Source organism: Ranitomeya variabilis, chromosome 3, assembly GCF_051348905.1.
Source record: "Ranitomeya variabilis isolate aRanVar5 chromosome 3, aRanVar5.hap1, whole genome shotgun sequence".
NCBI classification, from domain to species: Eukaryota; Metazoa; Chordata; class Amphibia; order Anura; family Dendrobatidae; genus Ranitomeya; species Ranitomeya variabilis.
Window position 1 is genome coordinate 64,134,634 of NC_135234.1, and position 20,224 is coordinate 64,154,857.

Here is a 20,224-nt window from a genome sequence, read left to right on the forward strand (position 1 = left end):
CAGGGAGGGAGGTGAAACAGTCCTACAATTTAGTAAGGTGCAACAAGCACAACGTCTCCTTATTCAGAATAAGAACATTAACAGTATGTGTCCCATGCCGCATAGTCTCCTTTGGGACTCCATGTCCGGTTTTGGGCTGATAATGATGCTACAACCACAGTCATCATAGGCTGCCTAGGTAAGGCAGCGGCATTTGTTGGCCGCACAGTGGCCTGGGAACTGGGTTCTGCTTGGGCTGACTCTGTGCCCGCATAAGGTCCCAATCTCCCCTCCTCCTGAAGGGTAACGGCAACCGCGTAGTGTCCTAAAGGGCCATCCTACCGATAAAAATTGACCCAGTCTCCCTCTTTTAAGGGCCTGCCAAACTTCACTAAGGTGGCATTTATGTACACCTTTGCATTGGTGTCATCTTCCCAGATTAATCCATACCCGTGCTCCACATCGGTGTAAATCAATTGCCCGCTGGTGTGCTGCCCTGGTGCGCTGCCCGGCCATAGTGCCCCCTTCCGGTTGTCACAGTTCCGCCCACACCTCTTTATCCCTCTGTTTCTTACAGTTTTGCACTGGATCTGAGGGCAACAGCCTGTAAGGGGGTGACGTGGTATGTCACGTACCTCCCCGCATTTGGACTATACATAATGCGGCACTCTGATGTTTTATCAACGCTAATGTATTGTGTGGTTTCCTGCTGTTTATTAATGTGTACTGCAATGTATTTGTCATGCACTGTACTGTGCTTTAGTTTAGGAATAGATTAGTATAAGAGAATTAGGACATAGTGGGCACAGTAGAAATAGAGCATAGGATAGATAAGAGTGTTAGTTAGATACAGGCAGCACAAGGGTTAAATAGATGGGAGGGGCACAGAGCAGAGCAGCAGGGGGATAAAGCAGAAACACTTCCTGTTTAGTGAGGAGTTCCTGGGTAGCTTGCCCGATGGCAAGATGCCTGTAGAATACGGGATCAATGCAGCCAGCAGAATGGAGCGGCTATGGCTGGATGGAGTCGCAGGATAGGGACCAGTGTGGATGGCCACCAGTGACCACAGGTCAACTCAAGAAGGATTTATGACTGAAGCAGGTGGATCTGAGAGAGCTATCCTAGCATCTCTTCCTAAGGAAGCCGGACCTTGGACATGAGTAGAAATGGTGGGCTAGAACTTGTGTGGAACAAAGTAAGTGCAGGAGATGGAAGAATTTGTCAGGAAGAATCAGGTATGTCCGAAGGACAGGGAAAATGAGGAGATGCCACTCTGTGTGAACTGCACTGCTGATTTGATGGATGCTTTGCTGTTTTTTAAAGTTCAACTGTTGGAACTTCTCTGAAGTGATTAGCAGAGCCTACGTGATAGCAGCTGAAAGGAATTTGACAGAGCTTGAGAGTGTTCTGTGGTGCATGTTACACATGCAGTACAAGAACTGTATTTGACTTTTCATGAGCAAGGTGCCGGGGTGCTGACTGACTGTTGCTTAGTGGACTCGCCCATGGCTGCTGCCCCATGCCACCTTGTTACAAGCCCATGCGATAAGCTGCCACATCATAGAGCCACCTGCGTCCCCGTACTGTCACTAATTCTGTCTTAAGCTTCTCTTCCTGCTGTTCCGGTCTACTATTGTTCAGGCCTGGTGCTAAGGATGGCTGGGCTTCTCCCTTTATCAACATTGCATGCTCACTGCTATCATTCCGGGCACTTAAGCCCTTGCAGGTGGCTTGGGCACCCTGGCTTGACTGACTTTATGAGGAAATCCTCCCTCTCTTAGCTGCAGCTGACCCCTCCTATATTTAACTATTTACTACACTATACTATCCTCCATTCTATATATTTCCCAATCTAGTGGACAGAAATGGGTTCTATCCTTTCCCTAATAACAGGATCACAACACCATAATTAGAGCCAGATGGAATCCACAGCATCCAGCACTTTCCTGATACAGCCAGATGCTCCTATTGACTATAATGGGAGGTTGGTCATGAGCCAGCAAAACAGGTGGCTGACATCACACCATGTTGAGGTTTGGCTGCTTTTCTGGTTCAATGCCGAATCCAGGTGGTCTTGCCTTATAGTCAATGGGAGCATCTGGCCATCATGCGGATCATGTGAAATCCATCCGGCGTCAGGTCCCCCATGGCCCCAGAACCACCAGCAGTTGTGTCTGCTTATGTAAATTCCCTGCCTAACAGTCCCTTTGTACATTACACCCATAAACAGATCTTTAGAAAAGTATTTCAAAAGCCCCTTTATGATATGTAAATGATTGTTTTGACAAGTCGATGGAGCATTAGTGTCCCCAAACTAATCAGCCCAGGCTACTTTTACATCAGGTTTTCTGTTTCAGGCACAATGTGGCAAGTTTTGAAAGAAACGGATCCATTTTTTTACGCCGGATCCGTTTTTTTCTCATAGACTTGCATTAGTGCCGGATTGCGCCTGATGGGCAGACGTTTCATCTGTTTTCTTCCGGATCCGTCCAAGTAGTTGTTTCCGGCGGACAGAGAAAACGTCCAGAGGAACTTTTTTTGTCCGGCGAAAAAAGCGCACAGTGACGCAACCGGCCAAAAACACGTGAAACGGAGATGTGAAACAATCAATCCGGCGTGCGGATCTGGTTTTCCAAGCATTTTTCATTGAAATCATGCATATTTTCCTTTCTGGGGTCTCTCTCTCCTTTTTTCCAGAAAGTCACTGTAAATTCCATGTTAATAATAAAAACCGGATCTGGCAGAAAAACGGATCATTTTTTACAACTTTAGCCGGATTGTGCCTGAAACAAAAAACAAATGTGTGAAAGTAGCCTTAGATATTATCACGCCCCTGTGGATGTAATACCATGACTTACAAGCACAGTCATCGCCAGCTCTATATTTACGTCGCGCATGCGCGGCTTCTTCCTCTCACTGCATATATCCTCTCAAGTTGGGTGTTCGTGTTCCCGCTGCAGAAAGGCGCACTGACCATGATCGGGAGTGCAGAAGACTGGTCAAAGCCCTCATTTACATATCATAAACAGACTTTACAAATACTTTTTCTAAAGATCTGTTTATGTATATAATGTAATAAAGAGACTGCTAGGCCGGGGTCACACTTGTGAGTGCAATACGAGAAACTCGCGCATCAATACCCGGCACTGCCGCCGGCAGTCTGGATCGGAGCGTGCAGTTGCACGTATTTTTATGCAGCCGCACGCTCTGGTCCCAAGTGCCGGTGGCAGCGCCGGGTATTGATGCAAGAGACTTGCGCGAGTTTCTCGCATTGCACTTGCAAGTGTGATCTCGGCCTTAGGCAGAGTGTTTATATATGCAAATACAACTGTAGTGGTTCTGAGGGCGCAGGGGACCTGTAACTTGGCTGAGGGAATGGGTAGGTTACCTAGGACAAAGAATGTCCATGTGGGCAAAAACTGCTGATTGTAAATAACAGATTCCGTTATCAAATACAATAAATAAGTTGCTTAACAAGAAACACTTTGATATACTTTGCAGTGCACAATACAGTTCTCTTTTGCACACTGTATAGTTTGCTAAAAGGCTCACATTTTAGTGAGAGAGGTCAAAAAATGAACAAGTAGTAAAACCGTTTATGGTAGCCATAGGATGGGCCCCTAGAGTCCATTCCACTGGCGGGCCCTAGGCACCCCAGTCCAACCCTGGGTAAATTACATTATACACATAATATTCACAGTACCAACCCAAAGGAAGGAAGTGGAGTATTGACTGTCCCGTGAACCCCTTACAGTGCAGTGACATCACCGTGACGGGACTCTGAAGTCCTGTGCAATAGGTTCGGGTGGGCTTCTCAAACCATGGGGCCCTGGGTGATGGCAACCTCTGTCCCGTTAGCTATGCTACTGGTGCAGCCAGTAGCACAATATGGTAGCAGAAATGATGAAATCTGGCAATATTTGATCTTATAGGAAAACTATTATCTGCAAATGTAATGTCCATTTTTGTGCTCTGTGGTGCTCATGTTCTCGATACAACTCACATGTATGGCCCCTTCACTACTCGCTGTTACCTGTCTGGTCCTCGCAGTATTTTCTAATCGCTGTTGCGAGCACTGAAATTCCTGGGTTCTGCGCAAGCGTGCGAAAGTTCAAGGTGTCATGTGGTGCACCAAAACCTTGTGCACGCAAGCATAGAACTGTCCTGGGCTTCACCAAAGCTGGAAAGTCCTGGCTTCTGTGCTCGCGGCTGTTATCAGAAGATGTGATGAGATGTGGGTGATGGTGAGGAGCGGAGAGGTGAGCGGTAAAGTGAATATAATGATTTATTTTTTAACAGTCATAAAAAAGTCAGCTTATCACTCAATTGATTCAGGTGCACAGAACTCCATTCCGATCCCGCGTAGACAAATGATAGAAAATCAAAATTAGATCCAGCTCCCAATCAAAAATTAGCTAACTTTTATTCAAACAAGCAAAAGTAGTATGACCCTAGGCTGGTTGGCAGGGTAGGAGTAAGAAAAAAAAAGTCACGCATTTTGAACGCAATTGCATTCTTAATCTGAGTCGAAACAAGTCACTTTTTCTCTTATTACTACGTTGCCAACCAGCTTAGTGGCATGCTATTTTAGCTTTTTCAATAGCATTCCGGAAATTTTTAATCAGGAGCTGGATCTAATTTTGTTTTTCTACCTTATCTGGCCCTTTATGATTCAGAAAAATAGCTACCAGCAGCAGAAACAAATGGCAAACGTTTTAATAAAATTCGAGAATAATTCAATTCTACTCGAATGTATTAGCTTAACGCTAATTGTAATTTTACTGTAATAGGACAGGACAGTGCTGCAATGTAGGAGTGATGACCATGCTTTCACAGATCCTCAGGAGATTGACTACTGCCCCCAGATGGAGCGAGAGGAGAACAGGAGGAGAAATGAAAGTACGACAACTTCTTTAACATACAGAGTGTATAAACAAAACTGTAAACTCTAATTAGATCGCTCAAAGTAGTCTATGAATATGATGTATCCAATTTACATATACACTGCTCAAAAAAATAAAGTGACCACTTAAACAACACAATGTAACTCCAAGTCAATCACAAATTACTTTGAAATTAACCTCTCCAGTTATGAAGCAACACTGATCGTGAATCAATTTCTCCTGCTGTTGTGCACATGGAACAGACAACAGGTAGAAATTATAGGCACTTAGCAAGACAACCCCTATAAAGGAGTGGTTTCACAAGGGATGAACACAGACCATTTCTCTGTTCTCATCTTTTTTGCCTGTTGTTTTGCATTTGTCATTGCTTTTACCCCTGGAAGTATAGTAGCATGAGGCAGTGTCTACTACCCACAGAAGTTACTCAGGTAGTGCAGCTCATTCAGGATGGCACATCAATGCGAGCTGTGGATAAAAGGGTAGCTGTGTCTGTCAGCACAGTGTCCAGAGCATAGAGCAGATATCAGGAAACAGGCCAGTACACCAGGAGGTGTGGAGGGGAACGTGGAAGGACAACAACCCAGCAGCAGGACCACTACCTTTTCCTGTGTGCAACCCTGCAAAATGACCTCCAGCAGGCCACTAACATGCATGTGTCTGTTCAAACTGTCAGAAACAGACACCATGAGGGTGGTATAAGGGCCCGACATTCAGAAGTTTGTGTTGTGTTTACAGCCCAACACAGTGAGGGCGATTAGCATTTGCCAGAGAACACCAAGATTGGCAGATTTGACATTGGCGCCCTTTGCTCTTCACAGATGAGAGCATGTTCACACGGAGCACAAGTGACAGATGTGACAGAGTCTGGAGACGCCATGGAAAATATTCTGCTGCCCGCAACATCCTCCAGCATAATATTAATAATAATTTTATTTTATATAGAGAGATTCAGTTTCAGACAGAGGGAAGGCATTATGTTAAAGACATCGGCCAAACAAATCTTTGTTATTCTGTATTAGGGTGGGGGTGGTGTCAGGGGAAGAAGTGTATAATTGGGTGTCATTAGCATAGATATGATACTGGAACCCAAATTTATTGATTGTTTGTCCAATATGGGCTGTGTGAGAGAGAAGAGAAGGGGGCCTAGAACTGAGCCGTGAGGAACCACGATAGTAATGGGATAAGGAGAGGAGTAAAAGCCAGAAAAACATACAGTGAAGGAGCAGTCAGAGAGGCAGGTGGAGAACCAGGAGAGAACAGTGTCAGTGAGGCTGTCAGGACTCTGAACATTTTTTTACCTTTTGTGCATTACTGCCCTTTTCCAACATGGCGTCTTTGTTCTCATGTGCACTTGTCTTCCTGCTATAAAACTCCACCCCAGCCTTCAGTCTGTGCTAGATTATTCTGCTTTGCATCCAGCTCCTGATTACTCCCTGGCCTTGCACCTGCACCTGCTCCTGTGAACCTGTGTTGGAGATCCTGCCACTCTGCTCTGAGTTCCTGCTGCATACACCAGTGTTCAGTAATCCTCCTTCATCTGCTGCTCGTGTTACTTCCATCTGCATTTGCTGGACATGAAAGCTGTTTCTGCTCTGCAAAACCTGAGACTATTAACCAGGCCTCCCTGGTTGAGCTAAGATATGATTTGAACTGCCTTATAAGCATATCTATCTGTGTCTGGACTAAGTCAAGGATCTATTCGTGTCAAGTTTCCTCAAGAATAACTGTGCTTCATAGACTTTCTGTTTGTTTGCATCTACCTCTGAAGTTTCCTATTGACTGCTAAGCTGCGTTTATTATTTGCACCAAGTGTTGCGGACTTGAGTTTCATTCTGCACCTGCTTGAATCACCGTGTGATAATATAAACTTTACCACTTATAAAACTGTGTCCTGTTGTCTTGTTCCACGCAAAGAGTCTCCTGAATTATCCCCTATAATTATTACAGAGGCCGATAAAGAGGAGCATAGTGATCTGAGAGATAGCAGATTAGACAGGAGTGGACCAAGCATTCCAGGAGTTTAGATATGAAGGGAAGGTTAGAGACAGGTCTATAGCTAGCAGCACCTCCCGGTCGAGGGATTTTTTTTACGTAAAGAGGTTATGAAGGCATGTTTAAATTAGGAGGAAAATATACCAGAAGAAGGAGAGAGATAATAATAATTTAGTTAGGTGATTTCAGGAGATGTGAGGGAATAGGGTCACTGTAGGGCTGAGTAACATTTTCTTCTGTAACAGGCTCAAAGATGGCAAGTGAGCTTGAAGTATAGCAGGGAAGGTGATCCAGGCTCTAAGGAGATTGGGCAGAAATGTCCTGATGGATATGGTTTATTTTTTTCTAGGAAGTCAGTGGCCAGATCCTCACCACTGAGGTTTGTGATGGGGGCCTGTGCTTTAGGGCTCAGGAGGGAGTTTAGGGATTAAAAAAATTGTTTTGGCTTGTTAGCTAATGAAGTGATGAGGGTGGTGAAATAGGATTGTTTGGCCAGATTAAAGGCAGAGTTGTAAGTATTGAGCTTGAACTTATAGTGGATGAAATCCTTTGCTAAAAGCAATTTTCTCCACTGACGCTCAGCACACCTTGAACAAAGCTGAAGAAAGCGTGTTTACATTGTTTGCCAGGGTTGCTGTCATCTGTATTTTGTCTTTCTGCGTGTAGTGCAGCTTCATCCAAGGAACTCTGCAATGTATTATTGTAGTGTGACAATGCTACGTTTTTACAGGAGTGGGATGAGATGGGAGCTAAACATGAGTGTAGATTGTCCATAAGCTGTGAGTGTTAATGGTATGTGTATTCCTATAAGTGTGGTAAGTGGAGGTGTCCCGGGTTAGGGGACAGTTCTTGACAGAAAAGGAAAGAAGATTGTGGTCAGAGAGTGGAAGAGGGGAGTTATCAAAGTTGTGCAGTCGTGAGCAGAGCCGGGAGAAGACCAAGCCCAAGGCATTCCCGTGTTCATGCATAGGAAAGTTAGTAAACTGTGAGAGGACAAATGAGAAGATTAGAGAAATTAGATTAGAGGCAGATTTGGAGAGAGGTCATTGAAGGAGATATTAAAGTCTCCAATGATAAAAGTGGGAATGTCACAGGACAGAAAGTGAGGAAGCCAGGTGGCAAAATAATCCAAGAACTGATGGGAGGAACCCAGAGGGTGATACACAACCACCACTAGCAGGGAGAAGGGTTTGAAGAGTCTAATGGTTTGGACTTCAAAGGAAGGAAACATGAGTGAGGGTACCTGGGGGATGACCCAGAAAGCACATTCTGATGAAAGAAGCAGACCAACACCTCCACTTTGTCTGTTCTCAGATCTGGCTGTATGAGAAGATTTCAGAGAGCAGCAGCGGCATTAGTGTCTGACTGCTGGATCCAGGTTTCTGTAAGAGCCAGAAGGTTAAGGGAAGGAAAAGATTGTTAATGTAAGTTAGTTTGTTACATGCTGACTGTGCATTCCAGAGGGCCCAATTAAAAGAGATAGGAAAGGACGCACTGAATGTTAATAAGATTAGCAGGTTTCTATATACAGCTGGAAAAGAGTTAAGTATACGAGTGGAGGGAGGCCCAAGGTTGGCGGAGATGTCGCCAGCGAGAAGGAGAAGGAAAAAAAGAGAAAGACTTGGTGATGCAATAATTTGTATGAATGTTTTGAACGGCGTATGGTGGTAGTGGATGGTTTGGAGTGGGTGAGAAATGTTAGTAAAGCCTCAGAGATACACATGAGTGAGAGGAGAACGGAGGGGCAGATGTTGTGATTTTGCTTTTTGCTCCCTCTAGTGGTCATTAGTGATTTGACTCTGGAGCGTCTGTCTTTTTCTATATCCTCACCTGGGCCGTTAGTTCAGGGGCGTTGCTATATAAGCTCCCTGGACCTTCAGTTCAATGCCTGGTATCGTTGAAATCAGAGCTAATCTGTTGTGCTCTTGTCCTCTGATCCTGGTTCCTGTTTTCCAAGCTAAGTCTGCTTCTTTGCTTTTTGCTTTTGTTTTGTTTGGTATTTTTGTCCAGCTTGTTCCTATCTGTATCCTGACCTTTGCTGGAAGCTCTAGGGGGCTGGTGTTCTCCCCCCGGACCGTTAGACGGTTCGGGGGTTCTTGAATCTCCAGCGTGGATTTTTATAGGGTTTTTGTTGACCAGATAAGTTATCTTGCTATATTCTGCTATTAGTAAGCTGGCCTCTCTTTGCTGAACCTAGTTCATTTCTGTGTTTGTCATTTCCTCTTACCTCACCGTTATTATTTGTGGGGGGCTTGTATCTTGCTTTGGGGTCCCTTTCTCTGGAGGCAAGAGAGGTCTTTGTTTTCTTCTCCTAGGGGTAGTTAGATTCTCCGGCTGGCGCGTGTCATCTAGCGATCACCGTAGGCATGATCCCCGGCTACTTCTAGTGTTGGCGTTAGGAGTAGCTATTTGGTCAACCCAGTTACCACAGTCCTATGAGCTGGATTTTTGTATCTTGCAGACTTACACGTTCCTCTGAGACCCTGTCCACTGGGGTCATAACAGTATGCCAGGCCCGTATTAAATGTTTAATGCATTGCAGAAGTGGGATTATAAGAAAGAAAATTTTGAGTTTTTTTTTTCCCTCTCTCATTTTTTTTTTTCTCTTTTCCCCTTTACCTCAGAGTGGCTTAAGCTTGCTGCAGACATGAATGTCCAGACCTTGATTACAAGTGTGGACCAGCTTGCCGCTCGTGTGCAGGGTATACAACATTATGTTACCAGAAATCCTAGGTCTGAACCCAAGATTCCGATTCCTGAACTGTTTTCAGGAGACCGATTTAAGTTTAGGAATTTCAGGAATAATTGTAAATTATTTTTGTCCCTGAAACCTTGTTCGTCTGGAGACTCTGCTCAACAAGTAAAAATTGTTATTTCATTCTTACGGGGTGACCCTCAGGATTGGGCTTTTTCGTTGGTGCCAGGAGATCCGGCATTGGCTGATATTGATGCGTTTTTTCTGGCGCTCGGTTTACTTTATGAGGAACCCAATCTTGAGATTCAGGCAGAGAAAGCCTTGCTGGCTATGTCTCAGGGCCAGGACGAGGCTGAGGTGTATTGCCAAAAATTTCGGAAATGGTCCGTGCTGACACATTGGAACGAGTGTGCACTGGCCGCTAATTTTAGAAATGGCCTTTCTGAGGCCATTAAGAATGTTATGGTGGGTTTTCCCATTCCCACAGGTCTGAATGATACCATGTCCCTGGCTATTCAAATTGACCGGCGGTTGCGGGAGCGCAAAACCGCAAATTCCCTCATGTTGTTGTCTGAACAGACACCTGATGTGATGCAATGTGATAGAAAAACCGCAAATTCCCTCATGTTGTTGTCTGAACAGACACCTGATTTGATGCAATGTGATAGAATCCTGACTAGAAATGAGAGGAAAATTCATAGACGCCGGAATGGCTTGTGCTACTACTGTGGTGATTCTACACATGTTATCTCAGCATGCTCTAAACGTATATCTAAGGTTGTTAGTCCTGTCACCGTTGGTAATTTGCATCCTAAGTTTATTCTGTCTGTAACTTTGATTTGCTCACTGTCATCTTATCCTGTCATGGCGTTTGTAGATTCAGGTGCTGCCCTGAGTCTTATGGATCTCTCATTTGCTAAGCGCTGTGGTTTTATTCTTGAACCATTAGAAAATCCTATCCCTCTTAGGGGTATTGATGCTACGCCATTGGCAGAAAATAAGCCGCAGTATTGGACACAGGTTACCATGTGCATGACTCCTGAACACCGCGAGGTGATATGTTTTCTCGTTCTACATAAAATGCATGATTTGGTTGTTTTGGGGCTGCCATGGTTACAGACCCATAATCCAGTCCTTGACTGGAAGGCTATGTCAGTGTCTAGTTGGGGCTGTCGTGGTATTCATGAGGATTCCCTGCCTGTGTCTATTGCTTCTTCTACGCCTTCGGAAGTTCCGGAGTACTTGTCTGATTATCAGGAAGTCTTTAGCGAGTCCAGGTCCAGTGCATTGCCTCCTCATAGGGACTGTGACTGTGCAATAGATTTGATTCCAGGCAGTAAGTTTCCTAAGGGAAGACTGTTTAATCTGTCGATACCTGAACATACCGCTATGCGTTCATATATCAAGGAGTCTCTGGAGAAAGGACACATCCGTCCGTCTTCTTCCCCTCTTGGTGCGGGATTCTTTTTTGTGGCTAAAAAGGACGGATCTTTGAGGCCTTGTATTGACTATCGGCTTTTAAATAAGATCACTGTCAAATTTCAGTATCCTTTGCCGCTGTTGTCTGACTTGTTTGCCCGGATTAAAGGTGCCAAGTGGTTTACCAAGATAGACCTTCGTGGTGCGTACAACCTTGTGCGCATTAAGCAAGGGGATGAATGGAAAACCGCATTCAATACGCCCGAAGGTCATTTTGAGTACTTGGTGATGCCTTTTGGGCTCTCTAATGCCCCTTCAGTTTTTCAGTCCTTTATGCATGACATTTTCCGGAACTATCTGGATAAATTTCTGATCGTTTATCTGGATGATATTCTGGTTTTTTCTGATAATTGGGACTCGCATGTGGAGCAGGTCAGGATGGTCTTTAAAATTTTGCGTGAAAATTCTTTGTTTGTCAAGGGCTCAAAGTGTCTTTTTGGTGTACAGAAGGTTCCCTTTTTGGGGTTCATTTTTTCCCCTTCTGCTGTGGAGATGGACCCAGTCAAGGTCCGAGCTATTCTTGATTGGACTCAGCCCTCGTCAGTTAAGAGTCTTCAGAAGTTCTTGGGTTTCGCTAACTTCTACCGTCGTTTTATCGCTAACTTTTCTAGCATTGTGAAACCTTTGACGGATATGACCAAGAAGGGCTCCGATGTGGTTAATTGGGCTCCTGCTGCCGTGGAGGCTTTCCAGGAGTTGAAACGCCGGTTTACTTCGGCGCCTGTTTTGTGCCAGCCTGACGTCTCACTTCCCTTTCAGGTTGAGGTGGATGCTTCGGAGATTGGGGCAGGGGCCGTTTTGTCGCAGAGAGGCCCTGGTTGCTCTGTTATGAAACCTTGTGCCTTTTTCTCTAGGAAGTTTTCGCCTGCCGAGCGAAATTATGATGTGGGCAATCGGGAGTTGTTGGCCATGAAATGGGCATTTGAGGAGTGGCGTCATTGGCTCGAGGGTGCTAAGCATCGTGTGGTGGTCTTGACTGATCACAAAAATCTGATGTATCTCGAGTCTGCTAAACGCCTTAATCCGAGACAGGCCCGCTGGTCATTGTTTTTCTCCCGCTTTGATTTTGTTGTCTCGTATTTACCAGGTTCAAAGAATGTGAAGGCCGATGCTCTTTCTAGGAGCTTTGTGCCTGATGCTCCTGGAGTCGCTGAACCTGTTGGTATTCTTAAGGATGGTATTATCTTGTCAGCTATTTCTCCAGATCTGCGACGTGTGTTGCAGAGATTTCAGGCTGATAGGCCTGATTCTTGTCCACCTGACAGACTGTTTGTGCCTGATAAGTGGACCAGCAGAGTCATTTCCGAGGTTCATTCCTCGGTGTTGGCAGGTCACCCAGGAATTTTTGGCACCAGAGATCTGGTGGCCAGATCCTTTTGGTGGCCTTCCTTGTCTAGGGATGTGCGGTCATTTGTACAGTCCTGTGGGACTTGTGCTCGAGCTAAGCCTTGCTGTTCTCGTGCCAGCGGGTTGCTCTTGCCCTTGCCTGTCCCTAAGAGACCTTGGACACATATCTCCATGGATTTCATTTCTGATCTTCCGGTGTCTCAGGGCATGTCTGTTATCTGGGTGATATGTGATCGCTTCTCCAAGATGGTCCATTTGGTTCCTTTGCCTAAGCTGCCTTCCTCTTCCGATCTGGTTCCTGTGTTTTTCCAGAACGTGGTTCGTTTGCACGGCATCCCTGAGAATATTGTGTCAGACAGAGGATCCCAGTTCGTTTCCAGATTCTGGCGATCCTTTTGTAGTAGGATGGGCATTGACTTGTCGTTTTCGTCTGCTTTCCATCCTCAGACTAATGGACAGACGGAGCAAACTAATCAGACTTTGGAGGCTTATTTGAGGTGTTTTGTCTCTGCTGATCAGGACGATTGGGTGACCTTCTTGCCGTTAGCTGAGTTTGCCCTTAATAATCGGGCTAGTTCCGCCACCTTGGTTTCGCCGTTTTTCTGCAACTCTGGTTTCCACCCTCGTTTTTCTTCAGGTCATGTGGAACCTTCTGACTGCCCTGGGGTGGATTCTGTGGTGGATAGGTTGCAGCGGATCTGGAATCTTGTGGTGGACAACTTGAAGTTGTCACAGGAGAGGGCTCAGCGCTTTGCCAACCGCCGCCGCGGTGTGGGTCCCCGACTACGTGTTGGGGATTTGGTGTGGCTTTCTTCCCGCTTTGTTCCTATGAAGGTTTCCTCTCCCAAATTTAAACCTCGTTTTATTGGTCCTTACAAGATATTGGAAATTCTTAATCCTGTATCCTTTCGCCTGGATCTTCCTGTGTCGTTTGCTATCCACAACGTGTTTCATAGGTCCTTGTTGCGGCGGTACGTTGTGCCTGTGGTTCCTTCTGCTGAGCCTCCTGCTCCGGTGTTGGTTGAGGGCGAGTTGGAGTACGTGGTGGAGAAGATCTTGGATTCTCGTCTCCCCAGGCGGAGGCTTCAGTACCTGGTCAAGTGGAAGGGCTATGGTCAGGAAGATAATTCCTGGGTGGTCGCCTCTGATGTTCATGCGGCCGATTTAGTTCGTGCCTTTCACGCCGCTCATCCTGATCGCCCTGGTGGTCGTGGTGAGGGTTCGGTGACCCCTCACTAAGGGGGGGGTACTGTTGTGATTTTGCTTTTTGCTCCCTCTAGTGGTCATTAGTGATTTGACTCTGGAGCGTCTGTCTTTTTCTATATCCTCACCTGGGCCGTTAGTTCAGGGGCGTTGCTATATAAGCTCCCTGGACCTTCAGTTCAATGCCTGGCATCGTTGAAATCAGAGCTAATCTGTTGTGCTCTTGTCCTCTGATCCTGGTTCCTGTTTTCCAAGCTAAGTCTGCTTCTTTGCTTTTTGCTTTTGTTTTGTTTGGTATTTTTGTCCAGCTTGTTCCTATCTGTATCCTGACCTTTGCTGGAAGCTCTAGGGGGCTGGTGTTCTCCCCCCGGACCGTTAGACGGTTCGGGGGTTCTTGAATCTCCAGCGTGGATTTTTATAGGGTTTTTGTTGACCAGATAAGTTATCTTGCTATATTCTGCTATTAGTAAGCTGGCCTCTCTTTGCTGAACCTAGTTCATTTCTGTGTTTGTCATTTCCTCTTACCTCACCGTTATTATTTGTGGGGGGCTTGTATCTTGCTTTGGGGTCCCTTTCTCTGGAGGCAAGAGAGGTCTTTGTTTTCTTCTCCTAGGGGTAGTTAGATTCTCCGGCTGGCGCGTGTCACCTAGCGATCACCGTAGGCATGATCCCCGGCTACTTCTAGTGTTGGCGTTAGGAGTAGCTATTTGGTCAACCCAGTTACCACAGCCCTATGAGCTGGATTTTTGTATCTTGCAGACTTACACATTCCTCTGAGACCCTGTCCACTGGGGTCATAACAGGCCGATATTGAGAGAGTGCACAGAATGGGTAGAAGAGTTGAGAGAAAGCAGAAGTTAAAACATAGAAGCAGAGTCATGTGACCAATAAATAATGTTATAGAACTGACCAAGAAGCATGTTTGTTAGAATGTCTGATGCAGCTTACTTGTATCCTGTCCTGTCCAACTGCCATGTATAACTGCAGAATACACTTTAAATGTACTGCATTTAGAAATGTATTGCAAACGAGACCCAGCACACGTGCTATCCCTAGCCTGATTTGAATATAGGAAGTCTCTGCAATGGTCTAGCACCAATTGGCCTCATTGAATAATTAAACAATTAGCACAAGACCAGAGCAGGCATTACCCTGCATGACCAGTTTGGCAGTATGTCAGTAATGGTGTGGGGATGCATTTCTTTGGAGGGCAACACAGCCCTTAATATGCTAGCCAGAGGTACCCTGATTGCCTTTAGATACCGGGATGAGACCCTCAGGCCCATTGTAAGACCATATGCAAGTGCACTGAGCCCTGCATTCATTTTGATGCATGACAATGCTAGGCCTCATATGGCTGAAGTGTGTGGGTGTAAACAGTTCCTATATGATGAAGGCATAGATGCTATGGACAGGCCTGCCTGTTCCCCAGACCTGAATCCAATTGACCACATCTTGAACATCATGTCTCGTTCTATCTACCAATGCCATATTGCACCACAGACTGTCCAGGAGTTGACTGGTCAAGGTCTGGTAAAAGATCCAACAGGAGAACATCTGCTGCTTCATCTTGAACATGCCCAGGCATTGTAGGGAGGTCAAACAGGCACATGGAGGCCACACACACTACTGAGCATCATTTCCTTGTCTGGAGGCATTTCCACTGAAGTTGGATTAGCCTGTAATTTGATTTTCCACTTTGATTTTGAGTATCATTCCAAATCCAGACCTCCATGGGATATTAGTTTTGATTTAAATTTGTAATTTCTATGTTTTATTGTTCTCAACACATTCCACTATGTAATGAATAAAGATTTGCTGCAGATCTACCAGGTCTCTTAATGTTGAGCTCTGTATAATCTCCTGATGAAAAAACAGTGATTTTAGCAATACTATTACAATTAAGCCAGTAAGTGACAAATTGAATGCTGGAATCAGGGTCTCTGCTCCTTCATTATGCTGCTCTCAAATTATGTGGCAAAAAAACCTGGTGACAGATTCCTTTTAAATGGTAAATAATGAAATCAATTGCATTGGCTTGTAAGATTCTATAGCGCAGTTAAGGGATCAACCTAGCAAATAAATATCCTATTATTTCTATATAAATAGAGAATTATCAGCACAGTAGAGAGTCTGTTATTTCAGTTACACAAAAAATTGTGCTACAATAGAAAGTTGGCAAAATAAGCACAAGATATAACATTCACTGAGTCCCACACAAACAGTAATAATGACCCTAGTACACCCACCCCCACATACACTAAAAATGACTACTGTGTTCTCCCACATACAGAAATAATAGCCCATGTCCATCCATATACAGTAATGACCCGAGAGGCCCCTACACACAGTAATAATGGCCCTTACATAGAGTAATAATGGCCCCTGTTGTAGCCTCACATAAAGTAATAAAGATGGAGTTCCCCTGAAAAGTTTGTCAGAAAATTAGAGAATAGATAGATAGATAGTAGTCCAAAAAAGAAAGCTGCACACCACTGTCTGTGAATAAAGAGCTATTTTATTTAGCCCATGATTGTGACGTTTAGGTTCAGTGTAGCGAACCTTTTTCAAGCAGAAGAGTTGTCAAAGAGTTAAGGACCACATGTGGAGAGCTACAGAAAGACCTAGAATAATCAGGTACAATTGTTTCAAAGAAAACTATAAGTAATGCACTCAACCTTCATGGCCCTATGCACGCTCATGACGAATGACTACATTGCTGAACAAAAAGCATGTTCAATCGTGTTTATAGTTTGCTCAATAACATTTAGACAAACCTGTGAAATACTGGGAGAATAAAGTCTGGTCATGCTTAAAGACCAAACAGCACTATTTGTCACCCCCCAAAAACACCATACCAACAGGGAAGTTTGGAAGTGAGAACATCATGGTGTGGGACTGTTTTTCAGCAGGCGGCACTGGCAAACTTCATATAATTGAAGGATGAATGAACAAATGTATCGAGACATTCTTTATAAAAATCTGCTGCCATCTACCAAGATTATGAAGATGAAATGAGGGTGGACATTTCAGCAAGACAATGATCCCAAACACACAGCCAAGGAAACTCTCAATAGGTTTCAAAAAAGAAAATAAAGCTACAAGAATTGGTCAGGTAATTGCCTGACCTGAATCCAATAGAAAATTTATGGAAGGAACTAAAGCTCAGAGTTCATAAAAAGTTCATTATTTAAATAAATAATTTATAGAAACAGCATGGAGTCCCCACATTTTTGACGATCAGCCAAGCTAAAGCAGACAGCTGGAGGCTGGTATTCTCATGCTGGTAAGAGGGCATGGATATTGCCTCCCCCTAGCCTAAAAATATCAGCCCACAGTTGCCCCAGAAAAGGCACTTCTATTAGATTCCCCAATTCTGGCGCTTTGGCCTACTCTTTCCACTTGTCCTGTTGTAGTGGCAAGTGGGGTTAATATTTGTAGGGTTAATGTCACCTTGAACTGTTAGGTGACATCAAGCCCACAGGCTAGTAATGGAGAAGCATCTATAAGGCATCTATCCATTACTAACACCATAGTCATATTGTAAATGAAATATACCCAGAATAAAGTCCTTTGTTAGAAATAAAAATCCACACCCTGTTTTCCAAATTTATTTAAAATTACAAATACAGTTATACTTACCTTATGCCCATTCCATTGAAACAGATGTCACCTGTAAAAAACCAGAAAATAATAAAAATCTCAGTTTTGCCATGCTGGTTATCAAAAATAGAACAGCCCCCCATCGTAATTTTTCATTTATTTATATAGTTATTTATTTATTTAAAGTCTCACAGATCAGTGCTGAGGTCAGTGAGTTCACCACAGTTCACAAGACTTTGTCTCACGGTGCTAACTGTGATCTCACTGAGGTATCCGCAGTTCATCGGCTGCTCACAGTGAAGTGAGTTGGGAAAGAATCCTCAGTGACCTGCAGTAACATTGATGATGTCACCGCTGTCTACTGATGTTGCGCTTGCAGCAGCTAATTCTTCTGTAGTTTTCAGCCTGGACGGTCGCATATTGGCACCGTTCAGGTTTACAACCAATTATCTAAGGCATGAATTACATATTACAGCATGGTACAGTATATCAGACAGGTGAGGGATATGGTTGTTTTTTATTTTTGTTTTTTACAGGAGACCAGGGCTTTAATGGAATGAGTGTTAGATGAGTTTTAATGCTATTTATTTTCTTTTTTTACAGCAGACCAGGAATTCAATGGAATGGGTGTAAGGTGGGTATAACTGTGTTTGTTATTTTAAAATACATTTGTAAAATGGTGTGGATTTTTATTTCAAATAAAGCACTTTATTCTGGCTGCTTTTTATTTACAATATGACTATGGGGTTGGTAATGGATAGGTATCTTATAGACACCTCTACAACTGATTGTTGGGGTGGATGTCACTTGACAATACAAAGGTGACACCAACCCCAAAAATATTACCCCACTTGCCACCGCCACAGGGCAAGTGGGAAGAGCCTGTCAAAGCACCAGAATTGGTGGATCTAATAGATGAATCTTATCTGAGGTGGCTGCGGCTGCTATTTTTAGGCTGGGAGGGCCAATATCCATGGCCCCTTACCAGCCTGACAATACCAGCACTCAGCTGTCTGCTTTAGCTTGGCTGCTTGTCAAAAATAGGAGAGACCTCACAAAGTTTTTTTAAATTATTTATTTAAATAATTTAAAAATAAAATGGCATGGGGACCCCTCTATTCTTGATAACCAGCCATGATAAAGCTGACAGCTGAAGGTTGCAGCCCACATCTGACAGTTATGCCATGCTGGTTATCAAAAATAGAACAGACCGCCATGTAATTTTTTTTATTATTTATTTATTTATAGCGCAAGCACCAGCTGATGATCACTCCCATCAGTAGTGCCCGTTCTTGATAGCGAAAACAGGAGTAGGCTGATGGGAGTAGTACTCTCTAATCAGCCGATTCCTCTATGACCGGTCATAATCTCACCCCTTATCTGAGGCAGTGTTTGCCGCACTGTCATGCAGATGACAGCATGGCAAACATCAGATGTTCGTGTTCATTGTTTGTTTTTGTTTTTTTTTAAATGTTCAGCAGAACCCGCCAGACCCGAACATCCAGGGATGTGTTAATCACTAGTCATTGTCATGCTGGAAGACCCAGCCATGACCCATCTTCAATTCTCTTAATGAGGGAAGGAGATTTTTGGCAATATAGGGACAAAACATTTAATGTTTAGTTTTACCCCACTATTTTAATCCATACTAAAAATTAAGTTTTAGGATTTGCTAGTGAGGATTATTATATATAACCCTCCCAAGACCTTACAAGATCAACAATCGCCATAATTTGCAAATTGTTACTGTGTTCTTATCTTTTTAGGCCTCATTCTATTTTCAATAAACAGTAAAACTGTAGAATGATGGTGTCATGACTCAGTTGTCAGGTGTCCTGGGACCAGGGGCTCCTTCCCTGTCCCTAACACTAGGGGTGCCTTAGGTAACCTTGCCCCCGGATTATTTCTGATGGTGAAGACGCCGGGGCCACATACCTTGCCTTAGTTCCTGAATCCACCCTCAGTCTGTAGTCTTCCATCACACACAGAAGAGGGGAGTAACTAACAAGACTAACAAGGTAATACTAACAGGGGTAACAATAAAAAATACCAAACATACAGATATACTCACACATATAACAAAGGCATGAACCTGGAAGTGGTGGATGGCGCTAAACCAAAGTAGGAGAAGAAAGGGAATTATCTTAAAACCTAGCAACAGTCACAGAAAAATCCACCAAACGCCTTCTCCAAAAATAACCAACAACTTTCAGCCATGCAGCATAAGCTAGCTGACAACGAGTGCTAGCCAGGACCCAGTTTATATAGGATATGGGAGTGGCTAACAGTAGCAGCTCAGATTAACCCCTGCAATCATAAAATAAATTTACACCGGTTAATATGAAGGTGAAGTTCTTCTAATCAGCACAGGAGTAGAAGAAATCAGACGTTGTGATCTTCTTGGCTCCTCTCTGTTCAGGTAAACTCATTAGATATGTCATCTTTTCAAGAAGGAGGTCGAGTTACTGGGTCATAAGGTGACTCAGGACAGAGTTCTGCCTTCTCAAATCAAACTTTTGACCATATACACAAACGGAGTTCAAGTCCAATTTAGTATATAAAAATGTAATAAATTTTATTAATCAACAATAATCATAAAAACTTAAGTCAAATATCATATATCTACTTTTACATGTTCAGCATGGGAAAACAACAACGGTACCAGACCTGTGTGATAACCTACTCACTGCCATTAATTGCAATAAAGTGCTCAGTGCTATAATACATTCTAATGGGAACGGAAAAAAGAGCCCCAGGAACCAGACTATTAGTAACTGTTTCACATCATCTATAATGTAGTGTAAGTCCTAGCGCTCTTCCTTACCCATCTAGCAGGCAGCAGATGATCACACAGTACAGCCCCAACGCGCGTTTCGAGTTGGCTTCGTCAGGGGGCGGCCGCCCCCTGACGAAGCCAACGCGAAACGCGCGTTGGGGCTGTACTGTGTGATCATCTGCTGCCTGCTAGATGGGTAAGGAAGAGCGCTAGGACTTACACTACATTATAGATGATGTGAAACAG